We start from the raw sequence: 12127 nt of genomic DNA on the forward strand, positions 1-12127 counted from the left end.
TTGTACCTTTTTGTTTTCAATTGCACTTATAGAATAAATCACTTTTTTACTACATTTTTTACTACATTTTACAACATTTCATCATCATATTTATTCTCTACGTTCTTTTTCAGCTCCCTTTATTTAGGTACATTTATAGAATAAAAAGAATACATTTATAGAATTACATCCACTCTCTACTTTATACTTAATTTTTTTTATCGTTTTGATTTGAGAAATACATAGAGAATATGAGTAGTCATCATTTCACCATTTTTACGTATACTTAATGAACATGAAGAGTTGTGATTACATCCAATCTGTATTTTATACTTCTTTTCTGCTTCTCTGTTTAACGTATACTCACAGCATATGGCTGTCCCATGGTTGCATCTAGTCTGTACTTTCTAATTTTTTAGAACCCCTGTGTCTTCCCATATACTTACAGCAAATGGCATTTTATCACTACATGTGTTCTGTACTTTCTACTTTCTTTTCTTCTTTATTGCTTTCAAATTTACTCATAAAATATAGGCTGTCATCATCATATCTAATTTTTTCTTTCTTTTCTACCTTTTTGTTTTCATGCATACGTATAGTATATGTCTTTTCGCCAAGAAACTCCTGTTTCCACTTTAAATTTTCAGTTCTACCGTTCTGTTTCAACATATATTTACAGAATATGGTGATACACTCTTTCATCTGATGTCCATTTTAAAAATTTTTCCACACTTTTCTTACCTTTTTTTTATTAATTTCTCAAATACATTTCAAGAAAATGAACCACCACCCTTATATCACCAGTTTATATTTTTTTCCTCTACCCCTTTGCTTTCAAGTATGCTTATAGAATATGACATTTCATTATTACATAGAGACTTCATTTTCTATTTTCTAAAATACCCTTTTCTTAACTGTATAATATGAAGTGACATCATTACATAGTTTCCATTTTTTTTCTACCCCTCCTCCCCCTCCTTTTCCTATATGATTGAAGAATCTGGTGGGTCATATTTACACTCAATCTTTTCTTTCTACTTTCTTTTCTATCTCTTAGTTTTCATGTATACCGACAAATCATTAAATGTAATTATTTTTTAACGTTTCTATTTTTCTGTTTACACCAGAAATTTCATGTATACTTAAAAATATGAGTTGTCATTTCATCCAATATTTACATTCATTTCTACCCTTCGGATTTAAAATATACTTATAGAATATAGCGTTATCACTACATCCAATCTGTACTTTCTAATTTTTTTCAACCAATTTGCTCTTACATATACCTAGATAATATGGAGCGAAATAATTATTTCCAGTTTTTATTCTGTTTTTCGTTTTAGCTTTTATCAATATATTTTTTTCTATTTTCAATTCTATTTTCCATCCCTGTTACAAATATAATCAAATCTGAAACAACATATTTGCATAGTCTCTAGTTTCTACTTTCTTTTCTGCCCCCTTTTCTCACATAAACCTACAAAATACGGCGTTTCTTCCTTATCCAATCTCTACTTTCGAATTTCATTTTACCTCTGTATTTTCACATATACTTACAACATATGTATTTCATCTTAAAATTCCATTCTTTATTTTCTACTTCCTCTCTAATATCTTTGTTCCTAGTTTGATAGAAAAGGAGGTGTCATCATTACCTCTCACTAGACTCAAATTTCTATTTTATTTTCAATCATTCGCCTTTAACGTGCATTTATAGAATATTTCGTTTCTTTAATATATCCAGTCTCTACTTCAGACTTTCTGTTTTATCATTTTGATATCAAGTATATTTATCGAAGCATATTTATAGTATATGACATTACACCCAAGTTCTACTTTCTATTTCCTTTTCTAACCTTCTGTTATTACATATACTAACAGAATATGGTGTTTCATCATTTCTTCTATTCTGTTCTTCCCGTTTTCTTTTTCTGTACTTTACGTTTAAGTATATTATAAGGTTATGTAGTGTCATCATTGCCTCCAGTCTCTATTTTTTTCTACCCCTGTATTTTCATGCGTAAATACAGGATCTGAAGTGTCATCATTACATCCTTATATACTTATACATGCATAACATTACACATTCATTTCTTTCTTTTGATTTTAATTAATCATTAAGAATATTGAATGTCTCCATTACGTCAATATTCTTTTCTGCTTTTAACAGATACTTAAGAATATGGGACATCATCTTTACCTCTGTATTCTGCTTCCTTTTCATACCCATTTGTTTTTATGTATATTTGAAGAATATGTTGTTTCATCATTATCTATATTCTGTATTTTCAAATTTCTATTCCTCCAATGTTTTCAAGTACTATTTCAAGCATTCCACTGCAAATATTTGAAATTAACATTACATCCAATATTTACTTTATGTTTCCTTTCCTCTTCCTCTGTTCTCACATATACTAATAGACATAAGGCGTTTCATTGTTACATCCTATCTCTGTTTTCATTTATAGAATATGGAGTGCCATTATTGCGTGAAATCTCGGCTTTCTTTATTACCTCTCTATCTGCATCCATACTTACTGAGCATAAAATATCATCATTAAATCCAATCTCTACCTTCTAACTTCATTCCTGTCAGAATATTTGTACAAATGCAATACATTCGTTTTATGCTCACTAACAAAAAGAATGTTATTTTCTCATTACATCCAGTATATATTTTCTACTTCCTTTTCTAACCCTTTGTTTTCATATATTAACTAAATATGGAGTATCATCATTATATCCATGCACTACATGCCAATTCTTCTGTTTTTATATTCAAATCTACTTTCAACTTTATTTTTTATTCTTTTAATTTCAAGTATACTTATTGAATATGGCTTTAATTAATTACATATACTTTCTATCGCTTTCTTCATATACACTTTACTGAATATGGAGTGTCATCATCATATGGAGTCTCCGATATCTTACATCCTTCCTGCTAGAGTATTTTCTTATATATTTTCAGAATGTGGCGTTCAATTCTTGCAAGCATCTCCATTTTCTGCTTTTCCCCAAAAACATTTGTTTTCAACTATGCTTAAAGAAAATGTCGTTTTATCAGTACATCTAGTCTCTACTTTTGTTTCTATCCTTCGTTTTCACACTGTATCATCATTACAATTTGTCTATTTTCTGCTTTCTTTTCTACCCTCGTATTTTCATGTATACTTTCCACGTAGAACCGAAGTATCATCATTACCTTCAGTCGGGATTTTTTTAACACTTTCTTTTCTGCCCTTTAGTTTTCAAGTACACTTACACAATATGGCATTTCAATCTTACACTAGTCATTAATTTATTGTCTTCTCTTTTTTTTCTTTATATAGACATACACATGGAATATGGCGTTTCATCATTACGTTCAGGCTCTGTTTCTACCTTTCTCTTTTTATCATTTTATTTTTAATAATGTTTACACTATGGAGCTTATCATTACATCCTTTCAATCCTTTTCTTAAGGTGTACCTACACACTTGAAGATTTTAAAAATTTTAACTTTAAAAATCCATTTTTTTTTCACAGTAGGTTATTAATATATGTTTAAACTCATTTCAGTGAGAAAAAACTATATTACACTAATTATTAATTAATTAAATAATATTTAATGAGCTAATTAGCCTATTTTTTGAAACATGATATCTTAAATTCTAATTTGTACAGACACACAATTCTAGTTGGAAATTATGCCTAATATTAGTCTTCATGTTGTCTGCCTCAAACAAGTTATAAAAATGTATAGTTTTTTTAAACATTTTTTTCATCAACGATGAATAGAAAAAGCGAGATTTTTTCTGTCATTTTAACTTTTAAACAGCTATTAAAAATTTATTTCTATAAATATCACTTTGATTGAGGCACAAAACATCCGCTATTTCATACATATTATTTTGATATATAAATAAATGTATCTGGTTCATTTCTTGTTGAGTTAGGATTGTTTGAATGAAGCAACATAGTGGAAAAATATCATTCTTCATAAAATGAGTATTAAAAACACCATAACTAGAGTTTTTAATGAAAGCACCTGAAGAAAAATAATTATAACTCGAGAAATATTTCGTGTATTGACAATATATCGGTATCGTTAAAAAGCTAAAGGATCAGAGAACATTATTAAGCAATAAAAAATAATCGGTACTTTGAACGATTTTCGAAGTTTCAAGTGTGTACATACACTTTAACATATTCTCACAGAATACAGTGTTTCATCATTACATCTATTCTCTACTTTCAACTTTGTTTTCCATTTCTCTGTTTTCAAATACACTCATAGAGGTTGAAATGTCTTCATTACATTCAGTGTCTATTTCCTGTTTTCTTTCATAAGCCTTTATTTTGAAATATACTCAATGAATATGAACTGTCATCAATATATCCAGTCCCTACTTTCTTTTCTATCCTTCTGTTTTGACATATGCATCCGATATACGGTGTTTTATCATTACATCCAGTTCAAAGATTTTTCAATGATTGGAAATGTTCAACCAAGCTCAAAACATCGTCAACTCTCCAGCTGGATAGAGATATTATAAGATTGACTCAAATGGAGCATGCATCCCTACATTTTCTTCTGGAACCTCTCTTTCCAAGGAAGACCACCGGTAAACAATAAGATTAATATGAACTTGCTGCAACCCTTCTCGAAAAAAGAAGACCCGATTATACTCAGACAAAAGGGTCTTGAAACAATAGAAAAGCTCAACAAGTTGCTTTCACCGACGATTCATCAAATAAATCTCTCAACAGAGGTGTAACAGGTATCCTCTTCATTCTTCCACGTGGTGAAAATGTCAATTTTAAAATTAACACAGGTTTGATTGCCTCCAACTTCACCAGCGAAATTTTGACAATCAAAGAAGCTCTAATTTTTTACTTGACAAATTTTCAAACTATGGACCTTGCTGAGGGACTGGTTGTTTTCTCAGGCTCTTAATTGACATTAGAGGCCATCGGAAACGGAGACACAAACATCACTTCTACTATAAATGACTTAGTTGATCAACTGCATTGCAAGAGAAAATCTTGTGTACTGTAATGGATACCCGCACATGTAAACATCGAGGGTAATGAGTGTGCGGATGCTTTGGCCAAAGAGGTAGTAAATCTTGTCCAACCTAGTTCCATCATCACACTTGCAGATGGAACGCTGTGGCCAGATGTAGACTTATAATTCAGCCCTCTAGAAAGCCATTAATCACTGACTTTGATTTCCCTAGAAATGTAACGACTACATTGCTAGATTAAGAACAAATCACTATAAGGGAATGAAGATCCTTCCTGATGGGACAAGAACCCATATTTACTGCAAAAACTGCCCGAACACTCACACCAAGACACATCTATTGCCCATCTCTTACCACAGATATCTTAAAGCTTGCCTGGTTACCGCTGATGGATCCACTTCGGGAGATCTTTTACAGTCTTGAAGCACCAAAGCTGGCGGAAGTGGTTCTCTGGACCTTCGACAATATCTGAGACTTTCTTTCCTTACTTTTTGCATTTCCACAGACACAACAACAGCATCCAGTTCTTTTTTAGCCCTTAGTTTTCAAGTATGTTTGCAGAATATGGAGTGTCATTATCTGTAGTCTGTACTTTCTACTTTTCTTCGTAACTTTCTGCTTTCATATATAAAATATGGCGTTTTACCATTCTATTCATTTTTTTACTTTATCTATCCCTCTGTTATTACATATATTTACAGAATATAGGTTTTTTTAATATACTTATGAATTACGAAGTGTCATCATTACATTTAGGTTCTACTTTATCCCTCTGTTTCCATGTATACTTACAAACAGTATGGCGTTATGCTATGTATACTTACAAACACAAAGTACATCATTAAATCCTATCTCAAATTTCTATTTTTTTTTTTTTTTGAAACTAGGTATTTAGACATATGGATATATGTTTACTATTTATAGATATATATTTACTATTTATAGATATATAAATATATGTTTACTATTTATAGATATATAGATATATATTTTTATATAGAATATCGCATTTCATCATTATATCTATTCTCTACTTTCTTTCTCAACAATCGGTTTTATTATTACAGGATATGGATTTTTATCATTAGATCTCTCTTCTAATTTATTTTCTGTTCCTTTATTCTTACGAATTGTCGCAAAATAGAACGCATCTTTTGTTTATATATTAGAGGGAATTGGATAGTACTTCGAAAACTTTTTCCTTTCGATTGTCTGGGCTCAGAAATTCAATACAGATTTAAAATCTTTGGTATGGAGGCCGCAAAGACAAATAAAATGACATAGGTAGTTTACCTTTGTGGAATATAGACACAAATTATAAATAAGTGAACAATTATGGTACATTAGATTCTAAAGTTCATACATCTTCATACAATATCATTTATTTAGCGTGTTGAGCTTTTGAATTATATTATTCGAATGCAAATCTTGATGCATTTCTAATTTTAAATATTCCCACGTCCGAAACAACAATTTTAAAAACTACATTTGGCTTCTGCCTATCTGTCTGCATGCAAAATAACTCAAAAAAACTTAAAGAATGTTTAGAAAACAAATTAGATATAAAATTTTCGATTGAAACTGTAGATCTGCGTAAAGATTTGGGGAAATTCTTCATATGGAATATCGTTAGTCAGTACGAAAATGTGATAACATATGAAGCTAGATAGATAAAAACAGTCATAAGTTTTTATTACTAAAATTGCTTTTTTAAATAAAATTACAAATCTAACCTGGCACAGTACGCCCATTTATCTATTTATGCTTTCTAATTAATAACAACACATTCTCTTACACACTTATTTTATCAATAAAAAAAATAAAAGGGTGAAAAATATTTATTCTAAAAAGAGTGTTTGGTGTCTTAACCATCCTTGTCAAAAACAAAACTCAAGATATAAGGAAAATAAATTTATAACTTTTCAAAAACATTTTGGAATAATAATGAGGAAAGCATATAAAAGGGAACATAAAGGGGAAAAAAAAAATTTATCGATTCCCAGAAAAAGCTGATATTTTGACACTGATTAATTCCAGTCTTAATTCTGTTGTTGTTATTTATTTATTTACAGCTGCTAAAACTTGAAACTATCCAAGTTCTAAAAGAGAAGATGTAGTTGAAAACTACGATCCAGATATATGATCCAATTTCCGATTGAGATGAGTGAATAAAGAAACAAAAAGAGAGAGAATGAGTAAAAAGAGCTAATTTTTTTTCAGCAGCACATACAACAAACACGTGCTATTGAGTTAATACATACATAATTTATTTATAATATTTTTTATTGAATCGTATCTTTTTGAATTTTGTTGGTTGCTACTTTTTCATATTTTCTTTAAGAATCGAAATTTCATGCTGAATTTCAGGAACCTTAAAATAAAATTTAAACTAGAAAGCCCTGAAGTTTATTTTTTATTTTATTATTAAAACATATTTTTAAAATTTTATCTCAAATATTATAACATTATAAAATATATCAGTTACCATTCTATCACTAAATCGCAATATGTCTTATGTAAAATACCTTCAAAATGCTTTAGAGGTCAAACCGTCACTAACAAAGCAGTTTTCAAAATTTTAATATTTTTAACCACAAATTAATTAAAATAAAAAGTATTTATCCATAAATTCCGGATATATTATTGCATAAAAACCATTTTTAAGCATCAGAAAAATAAATTTGAAATAATTTTAGAAAAGTAAGTTTTTTTCAATAATATAAATTTTATTTCTGCACAATTTTTTCTCCAGTTCTAAAGATCTTTTTTTTAATGTAAATATATTTTACAACATTTCATATTTTTTATGGAACAGGATTTGTATTTAAGCATGTTGTAATGATATTAAATACATATTTTTAAGTGTAAATAATCACTAATGTAAATTATAAGCAATTTTTAAAAACAAACTAAACAAAGCAAGGCTAAAATGGTATCATGCTACGATATTTTATGCCTAGAGATTCACATATCCTTTCAGATTTTCTACAACAGCGCTTTTTAATAATTAACGAAAATTATAATTTTTCAATAGTCGTTTTCGAAAACATTAGAATTATTTAGATAAATTTAATTCAGAGAACCCTTAAAAGAAGCCAGTCTTATTTGCATGAAACAAAATTATTGACTCCTAATTTTAAATTTTTAAATACTTTTCAGACAAATAATAATATATCATAATTAATACAAAATAAATTATTTTAGAAATGTGTCAGTGTATCAATTTGGATCTGAAATAACTCAATTAAATAATAGATATCAATGTTCAGTAATTACTATAGTATTTCAGAATTCTTTTTGAATTACATATAATCCAATCCTTTAGAATTTATAAATAAAAATATAAATTTAAATTGTCAATTTATTTACATGAAACAATCAATTTTATTCAACGTTTTATTGACATGAAACAAAATTATTGACAACTTATTTCAAATGTTTAAATACTTTTCAGGTAAATAATAATACATAATAATAATAAAAAATATTTTAGAAGCCAAAATCTATCAAACTGAATGTTAAATAACACAATTCAATAGTAGATATTAATTTTCAGTAGTTTATTAAAAATCTTTAGAACTTCTTTGAATTATGTAAAACCTAATCTTTTAGAATTTGAAATAAAAATACAAATTTAAATAGTCAGTTTTATTCACATGAAATAAAACTGTTGACAATTAACTTTAAATGTTTAAATACTTTTCAGGCAAAAGAAAATGTATCATCATAAAAACAGTAAATAAATAAATAAATATTGAAGTGAACATTTAACAAATTGGAACTCAAATCAATAGTAGGATATCAAGTTTTAGTAATTATCAAAGGATTATAGAAATTTTTGATTTGTATATAATCTAATCCTTCAGAATCGATAAATAAAAATATGAATTAAAATTGTAATATAAAATAAGTACTTACAGTGATCTTTGGCATTGCTTGTGACGGTTTTTTGTAAAAATCTGTGTTCTTAAAAATTCCAAAAATGGGCAAATCTAAACACACAAAAAAGTTCTTGATTAAAGAACGAAGTTATTTCGTATAATATTTTTATTTAAATATCTTCTTATTTTTTAACAGTATTAATTATTAGATTCTAAAATCATAGTTTCAAACTATAACAGTTGTGACGAATCAAGTATCAATGAAAACACTGCTCAACAATACGAAAAACAATATTTTATAATATTGAGACTGTATATAATGCAGTATGAAAAATAATACTGGGAAAGAATATTGTATGAAACTGGGAATGTTTCGAATTTTGAAACATTTCAAAATTCGGAAACAGTATTTCAAAATATTATTTATTAAATTTAACTATATTCAACAATATTTTGTACTACTTCATATTTTAAACATTTTATATTCGCACAATTTCATATGTAATAGTCTCTTATTTGCACAGACAAATTAACCAGACTTCAATCTCGAACTCAAATATGAATTAAAATAATAATATTATGCGTAAGAAATTTAACAAGAAATTTAATTAACCGTTTTGACAAGTTTAATGTTTTTCTTGTGATTAAAATAAATGCTATACTTTTTAATTAAATCCTCGTTTTTTCAATAATATTCGTTGATATTTATGAAATATTCAACAATATGAAAAAAATATTTATAATATTGAAAATATATTTTCGTGAATCATTCAACAATATGAAAAAAATATTTCATAACATTGAGAATATACATTTATGAAATATTCAACAATATGAAAAACAATATTCTAAAATATTGAGAATATATATAGTAGAATATGAGAAATAACATTGGGAAGGATACTTGTGAGCAGATGTGGCATATGCATTTTTTTAATTTGGGTAGATATTACATATACATTTTTATTTGGCAGATATTGCATATGCGTTAATAATTCACTTTTTTCATTTCAAAAAAATTTCATGCTTTGTATCCCACGCGGATCTGTCACTACTTTTATTGATAAATTTATTCAAACAAAAACGAACAAAAACTGTACTCAGAAAAATAAATTTCTCCTTTCAAGGAAAATTTCTTTATAAATATACAAGGCATTACATGAAAAGAAACATATAAATTTACTTTATTGTGCAATGAATCATACGGATACGACACATCTTCAGTAATTCATGAAACCAATATGATTGTTTTAACGAATAGTCAGCTTAGAAACTAGCAATTCTACAAAAATATATCTATCAAGCAATTTTATTTTTTAAAAAAGCTGTTTTACCCGTAAGTAGTTCATTATTTTTAATTTCAAAATCAGATATGAAATGTACCGTATTTCAAAAATATTAAACTGCAAGTTTATCCAGAAAGAATTTATCGCGCCCTGCATAAGTATACGGGATAACGAAAGCCCAAATGAGCAATAAAATGCCTATGAAAATTGAAGTAGGTCTGGGTGGATGTACCTTCAAGAAATCTAGGTCTTCGTCACTCCACAGCAACAATGATGCCAATTGAGTTCCAAAACTCGTCAAGCAACAATAAAACAATTTCTTAACTGTACGGAACACTATCCGTAGAATTCATCCAAAATTAGCGAAATGGCACATTCGAAGTCTCCACCAACCAAAATCCATCTCTGATCCTCAGGTACCAAAATACCACCTAGAGTAGTCAATCGATACAACTATTAACATATTTGTACCGACAGCAATCTGCAGATTGCATCCGAAACTGGCGAAATGCCACACTTATAGTCACCATCAACCAAAATCCATCTCTGATCCTCAGGTACCAAAATACCAACTAGAGTAGTCAATCAATACAACTATTAACATATTTGTACCGACAGCAATCTGCAAATTGTGTCCGAAACTGGCGAAATCTCACACTTATAGACACCACCAACTAAAATCCATGTCTGATCCTCAGGTACCAAAATACCACCTAGAGTAGCCAATCGATACAACTATTAACATATTTGTACCGACAGCAATCTGCAAATTGTGTCCGAAACTGGCGAAATCTCACACTTATAGTCACCACCAACTAAAATCCATGTCTGATCCTCAGGTACCAAAATACCACCTAGAGTAGCCAATCGATACAACTATTAACAAATTTGTACCGACAGCAATCTGCAGATTGCATCCGAAATTAGCGAAATGTCACAATCGATATCTCCACCAACCAAAATCCATCTTGAACCTTCAGGAACCAAAACACCACCTAGCGTCCTCCAAACAATACAACTATTAAAAACTTTTACGAAAATCAACAAAATCTGAAAATTTAGAATAAGTTCTAGTTGTCAACAATTCTAATATTACACTAAGATAAATAGCAAAAATAAATATATATATACAGGATGATCGGTAAAATCCTTTTAAGCTCTTTAAATTCAAAAAAGTATCTCGTATAATCGGGGAAGTAACCTGTACCTATGGTAAAATGACTATGCTGAATTTGTTCAGATAGGTTACAGGCCTCTTCTTGTATATAGCCGACCACCCCGCCACTACTGATGAAGCAGTATCGACAGGATTTGTTGTGGCCGACAGCTGTCTTTAACAAAACTCGTCCATAACACTGCCAGATTTATCAAATTGACAACCTCTTCAAGGCAGTTGACCCCTAACCACATAGTGGTCAATCACCGACCTTCCTCCTCATTTGTCTTTCTGTTAAAGCATGAGTAGGCCATCACTTTAAGGAAATCTTCTTGAAATTCTCAATATTCCTGCAAATTACCGTCCCACAACTATAGAAATTCAAACACTTCAAAACTTTCAAATAGTTGATAATAAAAAACTGACAATTTTTAACATCATGTCCTTTGGTGTTTTAAGATTATCTGATGCTATCAGTATTGTACTTAAGCCATAATTTTCAACTTACAGATTCTTCCTTGGTTCCGAGTTTTCTACGCATGCCTTTAAATAATGGTAAACAGTACCGATTCATTTATTTGAATCAATATCCGATGATTTTTTTTTAAGTTTTTATATAGCAGTCCTTTAAATCCTCTAATTGGAGTTGGTGTATCGGGGATTACCATTTCCGCTCCTTTTGGCGAGTAAAACAATAAAAATATCCCTATCAATCCCGTAGTTTTCCCCTACACGTCTCGTTTTTGTCTGATTTTATTAATTTTTTTATTTATTCACAAATTCAAAATTTCTAGTAAGCTTTAACAAGCCTTTAAC

The sequence above is a fragment of the Argiope bruennichi genome, chromosome 11 (genome assembly GCF_947563725.1).
Source record: "Argiope bruennichi chromosome 11, qqArgBrue1.1, whole genome shotgun sequence".
NCBI lineage: Eukaryota > Metazoa > Arthropoda > Arachnida > Araneae > Araneidae > Argiope > Argiope bruennichi.